Source organism: Miscanthus floridulus, chromosome 4 (assembly GCF_019320115.1).
Source record: "Miscanthus floridulus cultivar M001 chromosome 4, ASM1932011v1, whole genome shotgun sequence".
Classification (NCBI taxonomy): Eukaryota; Viridiplantae; Streptophyta; class Magnoliopsida; order Poales; family Poaceae; genus Miscanthus; species Miscanthus floridulus.
In genome coordinates, this window is record NC_089583.1 from 10,032,586 (window position 1) to 10,048,350 (window position 15,765).

Here is a 15,765-nt window from a genome sequence, read left to right on the forward strand (position 1 = left end):
GGTGATAGCTATTTTCAAGAACTCTGGCTTTATAGCCCTGATTGCAAGAGGTAGAAATACTGTCAGCATCACATGGCAATCGTGAGCCTTGTAGTGTGTTATTGACAAGTCCTTCATCGACACTAGCTTCTTCACATTTGCTAAAAACCCAGTCGGGACTTTGATCCCCTTAGGAAAGTGCATATAGCTCTCTTCTCGTCTGGTGTTAGGTTGAAGCACGCTGCGGGCAGAGTGTATTTTCCATTAGCCTCAGGTGCCGGGTGAAGCTGTGGCATCACGTTTAGCTGCACCATGTCTTTCCGTGCTTTCAGTCCATCCTTTGACTTGCCTATGTCCATCAAGGTAGCAGTGAGACTCTCAAAGACATTCTTCCGCATGTGAATAGCATCAATGGCATGGGGGACCTCCAAGTCTGGCCAATAAGGTAGATACTGAAAGAAGATCGATTGTTTCTTGAAAGGTACTCCTTCGACAGGAGGTGTGCTTCTATCTTTGTTCGTCCCATCTAGATTCTTCTTTTCATAGACAACACGTATGTTTTTCACCATTCTGTACATGTGTTCTCCGTTATGACGTCTCTCCGAAGGGGGTTCAATCTCTAGGGCGTTGTCATAAAATCTAAAGAATAATTTGCTGTGGTACTTACGACTTGTCTTTAAGAAGCGTCGGTTCTTTAGGTAAACTATCTTCTTAGATGCATCTAGGTACACCCATGTAGTACCATCCAAGCAAACCAAGCATCTCGTCTTTCCTTTGATCTGTCCAGACAAAGCAAACAGCACGGGGTAATCATTGGTAGTAACAAATATTATTACTCTATATATGAAGTTCTCCTTTCGGAATGCATCGTACATCTGCTCCCCATGCCTCCATAGCCTCTCCATTTCTTGCATCAAAGGCTCGAGGAACACGTCTATATCAATGCCTGGTTGTTTAGGGCTAGAAATAAGAATAGTGAGGAGACGGTACATTCTCTTCTGACACAACCATGTTGGGATGTTGTACATGGTCAAGATCACTGGTCATGTGTTGTGGTCGCTCATCCTCTTATTGAAGGGATTCATTCAAACAAAGTCACGTGACAAGATGACCAAAATAAAAGTTGTACATGTTGATGAGTAGCTCAAGCACCATAGAAGAGAGAGAAAAATAAAACTCTAATTACTCACTAACCAACCATTAAAACTTCAAAAAAGTGTGAAATAGCATTTTCTTACCTTCTACAACCTCTCCACCAAAGGATTTGAGACCAAAACCTTCCCCCTTAATAGAGCAATTTTTGGGAGGTGCCTAAGGCCTCCCCACCTTTCTTTCACGGGTTGGAGTGAGTGACCTGATGAGGAAGAAGGTGCTGTAGCTATTTTATATGTGGGTTATTTGTAGGGGCGGCTGGTGATTGAGCCGCTCCTACAAATCGTTGCTATATATACGGGGGCATTTGTAGGGGCGACTGAATCATCAGCCGCCCCTACAAATAGCAACTCCAGGGACGGCTAGTGATTGAGCCGCCCCAAACAAATCAGACCCTATTTGTAGGGGCGGCTCGAATCACCAGCCGCCCCTACTGTTCTATTTGTAGGGGCGGCTAGTGTCTGGGCACCCGAGCACGTCACTGTAGGGGTGGCTCCATCACCAGCCACCCCTACAAAAAATTCGAACCATTGCTAAAAATCGTTTTTTACATAGTGAATTAAAGGCGCACGTGGTCAGCAACAGCACAGTGACTAGTTCTACAGCGGACCATCGATAGGTGCATGTTGGAAACGGATGTCAAGGAAATCCGAATTATTCTTGTAATATGGATATCTGTATTCGTATCTGTTTGTAACGTGGATACTAAATGGATATATCCGAATTCGTTTTTCACTATTTTTCGATCTCTCTCCATGGTTTGACTAATTATTTAATTTTAATATTACTAATGATGCATTGAAACTATTTATTAGTATATCTATACGTAATATTTAATATTAATTTAATACTATTAATGATAAGCAAATATTAAATTAATTTTATTATTTTTCTAATTTAGTTTCAACCTAATGTATTTTTTGTTGCAAATTATTTTAATACTTTAATTTATGTTTTGCTGATGTAAATTATTTTATATAATTAATAATTTTATGATAAATATTATATAAATAATGATTGATTAATTGATATATTTAATTATTAAATATTTATTGATAACTATATTAAGGTGTATCATTTATGTCCATGTCCTGTTCATAAACTTCAAAAGTGCAATTCTAGGTCGCTTAACTTGTTAATTGCTGCATCGTAGTTCAATAGTATTTCATCAGCATTTTTTTTTTGCTGAGGTGGCATGCTAGCATTGGTATTTTTTTTTAAATTCTTCCACTTGTGTCTTTCCTCTCCTTTTCTCTTTGCTCCTCATCTTAGCTCCATGTCTCTTCCCGTTCTCCCTCTCGCCCATTCTTGCTGATGTTCCTTGTCCATTCTTGCTGATGCCAACATCATCACCACCTAAGCACTGCGCCACAGCCACCCAAACCCTGCCTCCCCTTCCTCGTCAATGCCCCCTGCCCCGCCCTCCTACGTCGTCGTCGCATGGCAAGCCACCCCTGCTGGCCAGCATCCGCTTTGAAGGATTATTTGGATGATTATGTGATTATATGGATTCATATTCAATGATACTGAAAATCTGTGTGTTGGAATGCTGCGGAGCCTAACCTACATATCTAGATTAGATTCTGGCTTCTGGGTGTTTTTATGAGATTTTCTAAACCTGCTAAAACGTAAGGTACATGTGGTTTGATTCTAGTCTAGGTAAGGGAGCGGCACATTGGGGACGGGGCTGAAACCAGGATGCGTGTCCCCGCCGCGGCCGTAGCTCATCAGCGCCCTGAGCATGGACTCGGCGACGTACTGTGGGTCGTCATCGTGCCCCGCGCCACCGTCGTGCAGGCCGAACTCACCCTCCAGGTCGTCGACACCGTCCTCCTCCTCATCGCCTGCCACACACGAGCAGCCCTCGCGGCGCTCATACTCAGTAGCAGGCACGACAATTGGTGGTGGGCACCGGCTTGCCGAGCCCGCCCTCCAGCTTTGCCACCACTGACCGCCGCATATGTCGACGCACGCACCTCGCCACCCGCACCCCCTAGGCAGCGGGGATGGCCGTCGCCGCCGCGGCCTCCACGTGCTCGGTTGGGGAGCTGAGGGCTAGTGAGGAGAGGTCGGGCCCGGATCTCGACGGAGACGATGCAGGAGCGGCGCAGCGCGTCGAGGTCCTCCTGTGGATAGATCAACAGCGGCGAACAGCGGCGGCACTAGAGACGGAGAATACAGAGACAGCGCGAATGGACCCTAACAAGACGAAAATATTCATCTTTTTTTAAAGCAAATATTCATCTAACTATAGTACTTAAATCATACATCCCAACTATACTACTCAAAACATTATTTTTACAATTATGGATTTACCATTTACCCTTGATTAAAAAAAATAACTACGAAAAAGGAATTGCCAGTCTTTTATTTGAAGTCATAATCCTCAGGCATTGGGAGGCGTTATGGCGCATATGGGCCCACCGACCATAGACACATCTAACGCCTCCCGACGCCTCCTTCATTGACGCCTCTCAACGCCTTCCCTCATATGGGCTCACCAATCATAGACACATCTAACGCTTCCTGACGCCTCCCGAACCATAGTAAAAAAGTTCTTCATTTTAACCTTTGTTGGCAGCGACTTGGACACAACACTATTCGCTCATCTAAATACAACAATAACAAAGCATTTAAGTCACAAACAAGTTGGGGTAGGCTAGAGTTGAAACCCAGCAGAAGCAATTAAGGTTCAGGCACGTGAATAGCTGTCTTAACATTCATTTGCTCATCTAAATAGATTCAATTTTTTGCTTCTACAAAATTGTTGATCTTATCAGGAGACATAATTTTTGGGAAAAAATTATCTGACTTTATATGAATATTTTGGTACAATGTTGTTACCTAAGTACAACAGTTATTTACTGTGGCTTCGGCGAACAAACAGAAGCATTTTTCCTGATGTAAATACTCTATATATTAGAGATTACTATTTCTTTACTATTTGTTTAACATATATTTTTGTTAGCAATCTACATTTACATTCATGAATAAACTAGAATGCCTGATTCCAATAAAGTATTGATACCAAGTTTCTCCTTGAACATATATGTTTTCAATTACCAAGTCATAGATCTCATCAGGGGTACAGTTTTCATATAATCTTGTCTTCATCCAACTAAGTCAGAAAAGGCAGGTATTAATTTTCAAAAAGAATCTGCAAACTTATAAGAACTTTCTATTTGCAGTGAGTTTGTTAGAACTATGGTAAAATAATAAACGACTGTTATAATAATTGGTTTATGATAGAAAGTGATTGTAATAATGTCGTTTCGATAGAAGGTTTGTTTAATGAATGAACTGTGTTTTGTCTAAATTTATTGTACAGATGATGTATTTCCATAGTTGATTCTAGCCCTGAAGCCGTTAGTGATGGTTCTAGAGGTTCAACCAAGTATGCTTTTTACTCTCTCCTTGTATGTCATTCTAGCTTTTCTAGGTATAAGCTATGTACCTAGAAAAGCCATAATGATCCATAATTTAGAATAGATGGAGTACTTTCCAAGGCACTCATTGTAAAATCGTCGTGTTATATATTTTTAAATCACGGTAACATATAATATATATATATATTTTCTACTGTAGTACAATCAGTCTCACTTTTACCTTGGACAGATTGTCCAATGGCTCTATATCTTCTCATATAGACAAGCTAGATATGGGACACACATATAAGACACCCAACCTTTAGTTTGGTCACATGCATAAATACTCTTTTAGGAAAAAAGTAATATTGTACTAAATTATTTATACTGGTAAAAATTCAAAAATGTACAACAAAATCGGTGAGCGTCTTTGTTCCTAAATGTATCCGAACCAAAAAAATTTAATCTATTATTATCTACACATATTTTACCTCTGAATATATACATGGTACAGACATATATACTGCATAATATGGTGGAATAAACAAAACTGATCTCACATATACTCTATTTATGCGGAAATTAAGCCATTTATGAGCTCAAAAGGTGCACAAAATGGAAGCCACAGCGTCAAACAGTGGAACCAAACAGGTATGCCCAATCATCACAAGCATCTCTTACTCAATACCTTACATGCATGCACCAACAAGCAAACTTTTCTGACTAGTACATGGCAAAAATGTAGAAGTTTGCCTAACTTCCACCATGAACAAAATGCATGAAGATGGACATCTATCATGATTTCATCATAAGCACCCAAAGGATATCCATGTATATCTACGCCAGTGGACCATCAGCTCTGTTTGTTACAAATATCACAAATGTAAGGCGTTTAAACTCTTTAGGGAGGAAGAACTCCATTTTTTGCCATAAAACTTTAGCATTTTTTGTTATCAAACATCAAAATCAAAAAAATATGAACCCTCCCTAAAGAGTTTAAAGTTTAGCGAGAAAGGTGCCAGGTCAAGAAGCACTTTTTATTTAGTCCTTATTGATGGTCATACATAACATAACCAATGCATGTAACCTATACGCCGCCCTTTAGTTCGGTGGGCCAAGGCCATCCATATGACAAGTAAAAGGTAACAGACATCAACATCATCCATTACTGATCAAGTAGGTATATTTCGCCCATCACTCTTAACTGGACTAATGGTGATGGGCTTCCATTTTCATATGTCACTTGGTGGTGCATTTTGAACCATTATTTGAATGCACTTCTAGTGATATGCTCCAGAGCAACGTCTTCAATGCGTTGACCATTCACTACTCCAGATCTCTGGATCAATAACGGGTTTAAGCCCGACATATCACTGCCTGAAACAGGATCTGGTAGATGGCATTTACCAGTGATGGGGTTTATCGACCATATCACTGCGCTGGCGCATGGTTCCCAGACAGTTTGGTGGATTCAAGTGGCAAATGATAGTATCATACTCACTCATGGTTCACTGGATTCAACTATATAGCGACGTTCATTTTTTCCATTTTTATAAATACTTTATTATTACATTTAAATAAAGGTTACTATCTCATATTTTACATAATATTTTAAATATGACCCATTTAGCATCTTTCTATGTAGTTCATGGATCGATTCAGGAAGGATTGTGACACCTTCTATGCCACTTTATTATTGCAAGTTTGCAACCTTGGTAAAAATCTTGAAGCTCACGTTTAAAAGGCGAATTGATCTATATTGTTGAACCTTGATCGCCTCTTGACACTTTCGTATTATATAGTGTAACAATCATATCCCAAGTCAAAAAGAAGTTTTCTGTTATAGAGTTTTCAATCTCAGGGGACATCTACATTTTTATTAAATTTTTTTCTAAAATCATTTTTGTAAAATTGACCATGAGTTAAATCCTTGTTTCTTTTGTAAAGGAGTAACTCTATTCATTGTGTAATTATTAGCTTACCTGGATTGAGATGGTAATGGGGTTAACTCATCCATTTGACTAGAAGCATACCTCGCGTGTTGTTACGGGAATCGCAAATAAATTTTAGTGGATTGTGTGCTATGCTGATGTGGACAAATAAATGCATGTTATTGGATATGTAGTTTGGTGACACGGATAGTTTGCATAAATAGATATGTGTCATAATCGCATGTCTTAGTGGGTTGCTGATTTGGATGACTTATGTTGAGATAGACTTCCAGTGAGGTTTAGGATTAAGAGATATAGATAGATATAGATAAAGCAAACAAAAAATGAAGTGCAAGAGTACGATCGACCAACCTATAATTTCTAAAACAAACACCCTATTGCAAAACAAACCAAATCGATCCTACTTTTCTAATAACGAGAACAAAATCGATCCCAAATCAGCAAAACGACAACCTCGCGTACGGAATTAACCAGGTAGAGGCTAGAGCTTGGCTACACAGTAACCAATGCCCTGCAGTTTTGGTATGTGGTGGATGACGCAGGCGGGCCAAATCAATCCGTCGAGGGGCTTTCCTACGTGCATCCGTACGTGCCGATAATTGGTGACACTTGACCGGTAGTGATTGGTGATACACATCAGGGAACAAAGCAAGTGGCCGTACATTCGCGCACGAGCTGTGTTTCCTCAATTATTCAGGAATAAACTGTGGATTGACGTTCCATATTCATCCAAGATCGATGTGTGACGTATATCAGTATATGTACACACAACATATACAATAATTCATTACAATAGCTTATGTTGGGCCACTTGGATTTCTTTTCTCACTTGTGATCATGTGTCACGTGTAAAAAGAAAAAATCAACCACATCTCACACGAACCAGGCACTATAAAAAATGGAACCTGGTTTTTGCTACTTTTCTATATATGCCACATGCCGTTTATCTATCAAAATAGTGGGTACTAAGAAAACAAATCCACTAAAAGCTGTCTTCCAACACTAAGTCAAATATTTAATATAGACATATAACCTAAACTAACTAACTAACTAAACTTAAAATAAACCTAAACATAATAACTAACATTCTAAACTAGTCATAAAACACATGCACCTACATGTACACGTACAAATCGAGGGAAGAACCTAAACACGGGTTTGTAAACTTAACTGATCTACCTAAACAACTTTGCATATCCACCAAAATCAACTTTGCTTCAAACCCTAGCTACCTAGCTAACTAGGGTTTGCAAAATACACCAAACTAGATCAAATCGATGCGTGTAAATTGAGGAGGAGAGGGTGGATACCTTGCTCTCGAAGATCTACGAATTAAATCCATGGTTTAAAGGTTCAATCAAGAGAGTAGAGAAGGTAGGACGGATTGGGGAGAGAGAGGGGGCAGAGGGGATGCAACAAAGAAGTGTGAATCGGTCATGAAACTAGCTACCACGGGCTTATGGTTCATAGCTCGACGTCATGGGACATGGCGCCGAGCTAAGCGCCAAGATCTCTGGTGCCGAGCTCGGTGCCATGGACCAAGGTGCTAAGCATTAGAATGTCACCGTCACAAAGGCATCTACGCCAACCCTTGCCTCTGATCTCGACGTCAAGGCCCATGGCATCGAGGCATGTTACCTTAGCGCCATGGGTCATGGTGCCAAGCCCAGGGTCTAAAAGTGAGTTTAGGAGGCTTAGTTGTATAAATGTGAGTAGTTTTTTCAAACCTTTGAAGGATCGACGCGATCGCCACTACAGGTGCTGAGCCTAATCAAAGAAGAAATTGGACTCGTCACAAGATCTACTGGGTGTCCTATTCTACCCCAATAGTTTTTCTTTGTTTTATGTGCCTCTGTCTGTGTGTATCTTCTTATATGTAGATTTGATTTGTAAAACATCGAATTGCTTTCTTATATGATATAGCAGCGCTCCTGCTATTTTTTCAAAAAAAGGTTTTTTTTAAATGATTAAATTAAAAAATCAGGAAAGGTGAGGCTGGTGGTATTCATGCTTCAAATTGTTGATCGCAATATTGCATCCGTCTGTGGCCCACAGTGAAATAGACAGCACTTCGTACGGGGCCTCGATGCAAGCCATAGAAAAGCTAGCTATGGCCAGCGTCTGGCGACAAGAGGAGCAGGGCTTAAATTAAAGGCGCACGTGGTCGGCAACAGCACAGTGACCAATTCTACAGCGAACCATCGATAGGTGCAGGTTGGAAACGGATGTCATGGAAATCCGAATTATTCTTGTAACATGGATATCTATATTCGTATCTGTTTGTAACGTGGATACTAAATGAATATATCCGAATTCGTTTTTCAGTATTTTTCGATCTCTCTCCATGGCTTGACTAATTATTTAATTTTAATATTACTAATGATGCATTGAAACTATTTATTAGTATATCTATAAGTAATATTTAATATTAATTTAATACTATTAATGATAAGCAAATATTAAATTAATTTTATTATTTTTCTAATTTAGTTTCAACCTAATGTATTTTTTGTTGCAAATTATTTTAATACTTTAATTTATGTTTTGCTGATGTAAATTATTTTATATAATTAATAATTTTATGATAAATATTATATAAATAATGATTGATTAATTGATATATTTAATTATTAAATATTTATTGATAACTATATTAAGGTGTATCATTTATGTCCATGTCCTGTTCATAAACTTAAAAATGCAAATCTATGTCGCTTAACTTGTTAATTGCTGCATCGTAGATCAATAGTATTTCATTAGCAATTTTTTTTTTTTGCTGAGGTGGCATGCTAGCATTGGTATTTTTTTTAAAATTCTTCCACTTGTGTCTTTCCTCTCCTTTTCTCTTTGCTCCTCCTCATCTTAGCTCCATGTCTCTTCCCGTTCTCTCTCTCGCCCATTCTTGCTGATGTTCCTTGTCCATTCTTGCTGATGCCAACATCATCACCACCTAAGCACCACGCCACAGCCACCCAAACCCTGCCTCCCCTTCCTCGTCAACGCCCCCTGCCCCGCCCTCCTACGTCGTCGTCCCATGGCAAGCCACCCCTGCTTTGAACGATTATTTGGATGATTATGTGATTATGTAGATTCATATTCAGTGATACTGAAAATCTGTGTGTTGGAATGCTGCGGAGCCTAACCTACATATCTAGATTAGATTCTGGCTTCTGGGTGTTTTTTATGAGATTTTCTGAACCTGCTGAAACGTAAGGTACGTGTTGTTTGATTCTAGTCCAGGTAAGGGAACGAATCAGCAACCGGCCGGCGTTACCTGTTCTAGGGAACTAAAAACGTCATTTGTTTGGTTCCCTTTAGGGGTGCTTTTCATTTCCGTTACACTGCTTGGTACAGTACGTCACACAGGGTTTGTAGGGGCGGCTCAAGACCATTTGTAGGGACGGTTTGGTCAGCCGCCCCTACCAAACCGTCTATACAAATCATGCATTTGTAGGAGTGGTTCCCAGACCGTCCCTACAAATCGATTCGTAGAGGCAGCTGGTGTTATCAACCGTCCCTACAAATTAATTTGTAGGGGCGGCTGGTCCTACAAATCAATTTTGTAGAGGCGGCTGTAGTAACAGCCACCCCTATAATACCTGTTTGTCGGGGCAGTTCAGTCTAGAACCGCCCCTACAATACATTTTTCCATAAAAAAATTCAAATTTACAATTCAAATTCGACCAGAACATACATATGGCCCTGTTTGTTTCCGCGTTCGCGTTGCGAGTGAGCGAGGAAAGCGAGATAATCCCGCCGAACGCCCCGCGACCAATGTTCCGAACCTGCATTCGCTCAAGAGTATTATATAAGGCCCCGTTTAGATCCAAATTTTTTTGGATTTTGGCAATTAGTGTCTAATTGTGGACTAATTAGGTTCAAAAGTTTTGTCTCGCGATTTCTCACCCAACTGTGCAATTAGTTTTTTTTTTGTCTACATTTAGTACTCCATGCATGTGCCGCAAGATTTGATGTGACGGGTACTATGCAAATTTTTTTGGCAACTAAACAGGCCCTAAACTACAAGCACAAGAGTATTATATAAATTCTAATTACAAGTCCAATTCACAAGAATATATACAGTTTATCATTAAATAGACATAATTCACAAGATAAAACCAATGTTAAATTTCATACACATTGTTATCAACGGCCTAGAGCTAGTCTTTCAGTCTCACGAAGGTGTTGGTACTGAGGATTTCTACCTAAGTCAGACTCTCGGGCATGGTAGGTGACTTTGACGTGTACAATCTGGTCTAATATGAAGTTGCAAAGGTCGCCGATGAGCTCTAAGATTTGGTCATACTTATATGGGTCTCTTTTCATTTGTTTATCTTTTTTCACTACAAGAGAACAAGTTTCGGTTTAGTATTTCATACCATGTACAAAGTTTTTATACTACGGATGAAGAGGTTCAAACTTACCCTTAAAGGGTGTCTTCTATAGGCACCGGTGTTACTCATCATAGAACATACGTAGTATCCACAATGTACATTCACAGGCTTCTGCTTGAGGCACTGTATGTTTTGCATATGGAAATGTTAAGTAATGCTTTTGACAGCCATGTAATGGAGTACTGAAGAAGTAAGTTACACTTATCGCACATAGTGTTTTTATAGCTAGCTTTTCCTTTCTTACTAGATCATGCCTTCTGTGATGTTTAGTGACATAGAACCTAAATGTCCTGTTTGAATTATTTTAGCAAATACAACTTGTTAGTATCCAAAAGTGAACGTTACAAGTATGTAAACAAACATATAAGCTAATGAGGATTGTCGATATGTATACGTCTTGAGAATCGATACGAAGTCTTTGTATGTCACCGGGTCCCTATCTATTGAATCAAAGACCCATGCCATGCTCCTCCCGACATCGATGCCTATACAAATCCAGTGGTTGCTGTATAGATTTAATAATAGAACTAGATAAGCTCTTTTGCATCGAATAAAATATATGGAACAAAGCTTTAAGTATAGAGTTGAACTTACTCGAAGTTGTATGGTAGCCATATAGTAGAGTGTTGTTGGAGAATTTTAAAAGCCAGGGCAATGTATGCCAAAACCTTAGGGGACTCTTCCCTTAGTTTCTTCGTACGGATGTGCTCTTTCTCCCGAAGGGTCTTTCCAGCAGCTAGCTCTTTGTCATCCAGTTTTCACTATTTAGGGTAATTAAAATTTGTTTATGCTATAGCTTGAGGGTCTATATACCCGGCTTCCACACTTGGCATTTGTTTTACAATGTGCACTTGCATTATACAAATCACGGTGTATGTTAGTTACAACAAAATTCAAAGATTACATTCATATCATATCGGGAGGACAAGGACTTATAGGCACCACATGCAAATTAGATTCATCTCCATTGCTTCAAGGTGAAAGCATGTCTGCATGTCATTGAAGTCAAAGACAATCTCGTCTGGTGTTAGGTTGAAGCACACCGTGGATAGAGTGTATTTTCCATTAGCGTCAGGTACCGGGTGAAGCTGTGGCATCATGTTTAGCTGCACCATGTCTTTCTATGATTTTAGACCGTCCTTTGACTTGCCTGTGTCCATCAAGGTAGCAATAAGACTCTCAAAGACGTTCTCCTGCACGTGCATAGGGGACCTCCAAGTCTAGCCAATAAGGCAGATACTGAAAGAAGATCGATTGTTTCTTGAAAGGTACGCCTTCGACAGGAGGTGTGCTTCTATCTCTGTTCGTCCCATCCTGGATTCTTCTTTCCATAGACGATGCGTATGTTTTTCACCATTCTGTATACGTGTTCTCAGTTATGACGTCTCTCCGGAGGGGGTTCAATCTTTGGGGTGTTGTCATAAAATCTAAAGAACAATTTGCTGCTGGTACTTGTGACTTGTCTTTAAGAAGCGTCGGTTCCTTAGGTAAACTATCTTCTTGGATACATCCAGGTACACCCATGTAGCACCATCCAAGCAAACCAAGCATCATGTCTTCCCTTTGATCTGTCTTAACAAAGCAAACAACACAGGGGTAATCATTGGTAGTAACAAATATTATTGCTCTATATATGAAGTCCTCCTTTCAGAATGCATCATACATCGGCTCCCCATGCCTCCATAGCCTCTCCATTTCTTGCATCAAAGGCTCGAGGAACACGTCTATATCAATGCCTGGTTGTTTGGGGCCAGAAATAACAATAGTGAGGAGAAGGTACTTTCTCTTCTGACACAACCACGTTGGGATGTTGTACATGGTCGAGATCACTGGCCAAGTGTTGTGGTCGCTCATCCTCTTATTGAAGGGATTCATTCCATCGGTGCTCAAGCTAAACCATACATTCCTTGGGTCATCGCTGAATTATTTGTGCTTCTCATAGAACCTTTGCCACTGACTACAATTAGCTAGGTGTGTAATCTTCTCATCATCCACCTTACGCTCATCATCCCATCATGTCATGAGTGTGGCTTCTTTAGGGTTTAGGAAGATACGTCTCAAGCGGTCGGTCACTGGCAGGTACCACATTACCAAGGTAGGAATTCTTCTCTGCTTTGCATCGTTGCCTAATGGAGTGTCCTCTAGGGGCTGAGATTCTTGTACCACCTTTTTTGTACCCTTTTTATTCCTATTTTTCCCCGTGGAGGCTTCGTCCCCACCGTAAAGGTCATTGTTCTTGTACCTGCTGGCCCCACACCAGGGACATTTATCCAGTGACTTGAACATTTCACCATGAAAAAGTATACAATGGTTGGGGCATGTATGGATTTTTTTGACCCCCATTGTCAATAGACTTATGACCTTCTTCACTTGGTATGTGTTGGTGGGAACTGAGTTTGGTTGTGGCAGCACCCATGACAGGAGACGCAATAGATCATTGAAACTACAGTGTGACCAGCCAGTACTTAGCCTTTAGGATGAGTAGCTCAAGCACAAAACGTAACAATGTCCAATGTGTCGTACAACCCTTTTTAACACCATGCATAGTCTCCTTCGATGCTTTTGTCACCTTTTCCAAATTTTCTAGATCTTTCGGGCTCTTTAGTAAAATCTCTGGTCGAATGGCTCGAATCATGTCCTCCAAATCATCTTCATCCACCATCATTATTAGCACCACCTTTGTCGTTACCATCCCAACCACCAGCATCACCACCTTGTTCATTGCCAAACTCGAGATCCATTCGTGCATCAAGCTCTGCTAAATATTTAGACAAGGATTCTAGGGTTTCATTATCGTATTCCTCCTCATCCTCGTCGTTAACAATAATCATTTCACCATGATGATTCCACACTATGTAGTCCTTAATAAATCCTCGCATAATCAAATGTAATCTGATGATAGTCACATATGTCCATGCCATATAGGTTCTTGCAATCTTTATAGAAACAACTAATTATATCCTTATTCTCTGTCAACGTCGTTGCATGCTTCTTTGCGGCTTCAATAAATTTATCCACCTCTTCACGGAAACCTGCCTTGAACCTTAACGAACCATACATCCAAGAGTTCTTGTACTCCATCTTTTACAACAACAACAAAACAAACATTGTATATACTTCAGATATATATGAATATAAATCAAATATAATTACATGAAGCATACAAACATACCATGGTAGAGGAAAATTAATTAATGGCCCCTTTATCCATAAATAATGAAAATACATATTTGTTGATTACAATAAATAATTTCAAATACAACAATTAGCAATAATTATATTTTACCCAATATCTTTCATGCAAACCCTAGTCCAATTTCATCAAACATAAATTTACAAAAACAAAATTAATAAAAAAAACCAAACCCTAGATCTAGATCTATATGCACATGAAACATCTATAAAACTAACTAATTGTTCACTAAAATCAAGAAACATAGACCAAATAAGGGTATGATCTTGTTCCCCTACCTAATTTACCCAAGTACATTCAAAACTTGGGTCTAATTTGCTTCATAAGTAGCTCAAGCACTATAGAAGAGAGAGAAAAACAAAACTCTAAGTATTCACTAACCAACCATTAAAACTTCAAAAAAGTGTGGAATAGTATTTTCTGACCTTCTACGACCTCTCCACCAAAGGATTTGAGACCAAAACCTTCTCCCCTTAGTAGAGCAATTTTTGGGAGGTGCCCAAGGCCTCCCCGCCTTTCTTTCATGGGATGGAGTGAGTGACCCGAGGAGGAAGAAGGTGCTTGTAGCTTTTTTATATGTGGGTCATTTGTAGGGGCGGCTGGTGATTGAGCCGCCCCTACAAATCGGGGGTATTTATACACGGGGCATTTGTAGGGGCGGCTCGATCACTAGCCGCCCCTACAAATAGCAACACCAGGGGTAGCTGGTGAGTGAGCCACCCCTACAAATCTGATGCATTTGTAGGGGTGGCTCGTATCACTAGCCAGTCCCTACTATTCCATTTGTAGGGGCAGGCTAGTATCGTGGCTCCCGAGTAGGCCACTGTAGGGGTGGCTCCATCACCTAGCCGCCCCTACAAAAAATTTGTTCCGTTGCTACAAACTGTTTTTCACGTAGTTGTAGGTAACAAACAAAACTACACTAACCAATGCTCAAGGCTAGGCTAGGGATGTACGTATCATATAGAGCATGCCTCAAGGAGTCCATGTAGATGACCCTGATGTCGATAGCCTGCTGAACTGGTGAGCAGTGGGCAGCAGGACGATGATTAGGTTGGGGCAGCCGATGAGATGTACCTCTCTCCATGCCCGGCTAGGTGTAGCTCCTACACCCCAAGCATCGTGGCATGAATGCTCTTGCCATGGAACCGCAGCACGGAGCTCTGCACCAAACCAACCAAACCTCCCTACAGGCACCATCGGTGGCGTGTACCACCGTTATAGAGACCTGCTCAGGGAGGACATTGAGGCCCATGGACATGGAGATGACATGGTCCGTCTCACCAATTGATTCAGATTCCCTCTTGTAGAGTGTGCCTTCAACATTATGTGTCTAGAGCTCTCCAATAATCTCTGCCCGGCCAATACGTGTGTGTGTGGATGATGCCAATTGTGTGTCTTTTGCATGCATCCTCCTTTCTATGCCTTTAAAGAGAGAATTTACCATATGATCCTTGGCCATAACAAATATTATTGCTCTACATATGAAGTCCTCCTTTCGGAACGCATCGTACATCTACTCCCCATTCCTCCATAGCCTCTCCATTTCTTGCATCAAAGGCTCGAGGAACACGTCTAGTCGACGAAATATGGTCGGCAGTCTACCCAGGGATATGCCCTAGGGTAGTAGATTGTTGGCAGACTGGTGCGCAAGCCACAAATAAGACTGGTGACGCAAGATAGACACGAGGTTTTATCTAGGTTCGGCCGCTAAGAAGACGTAATACCTA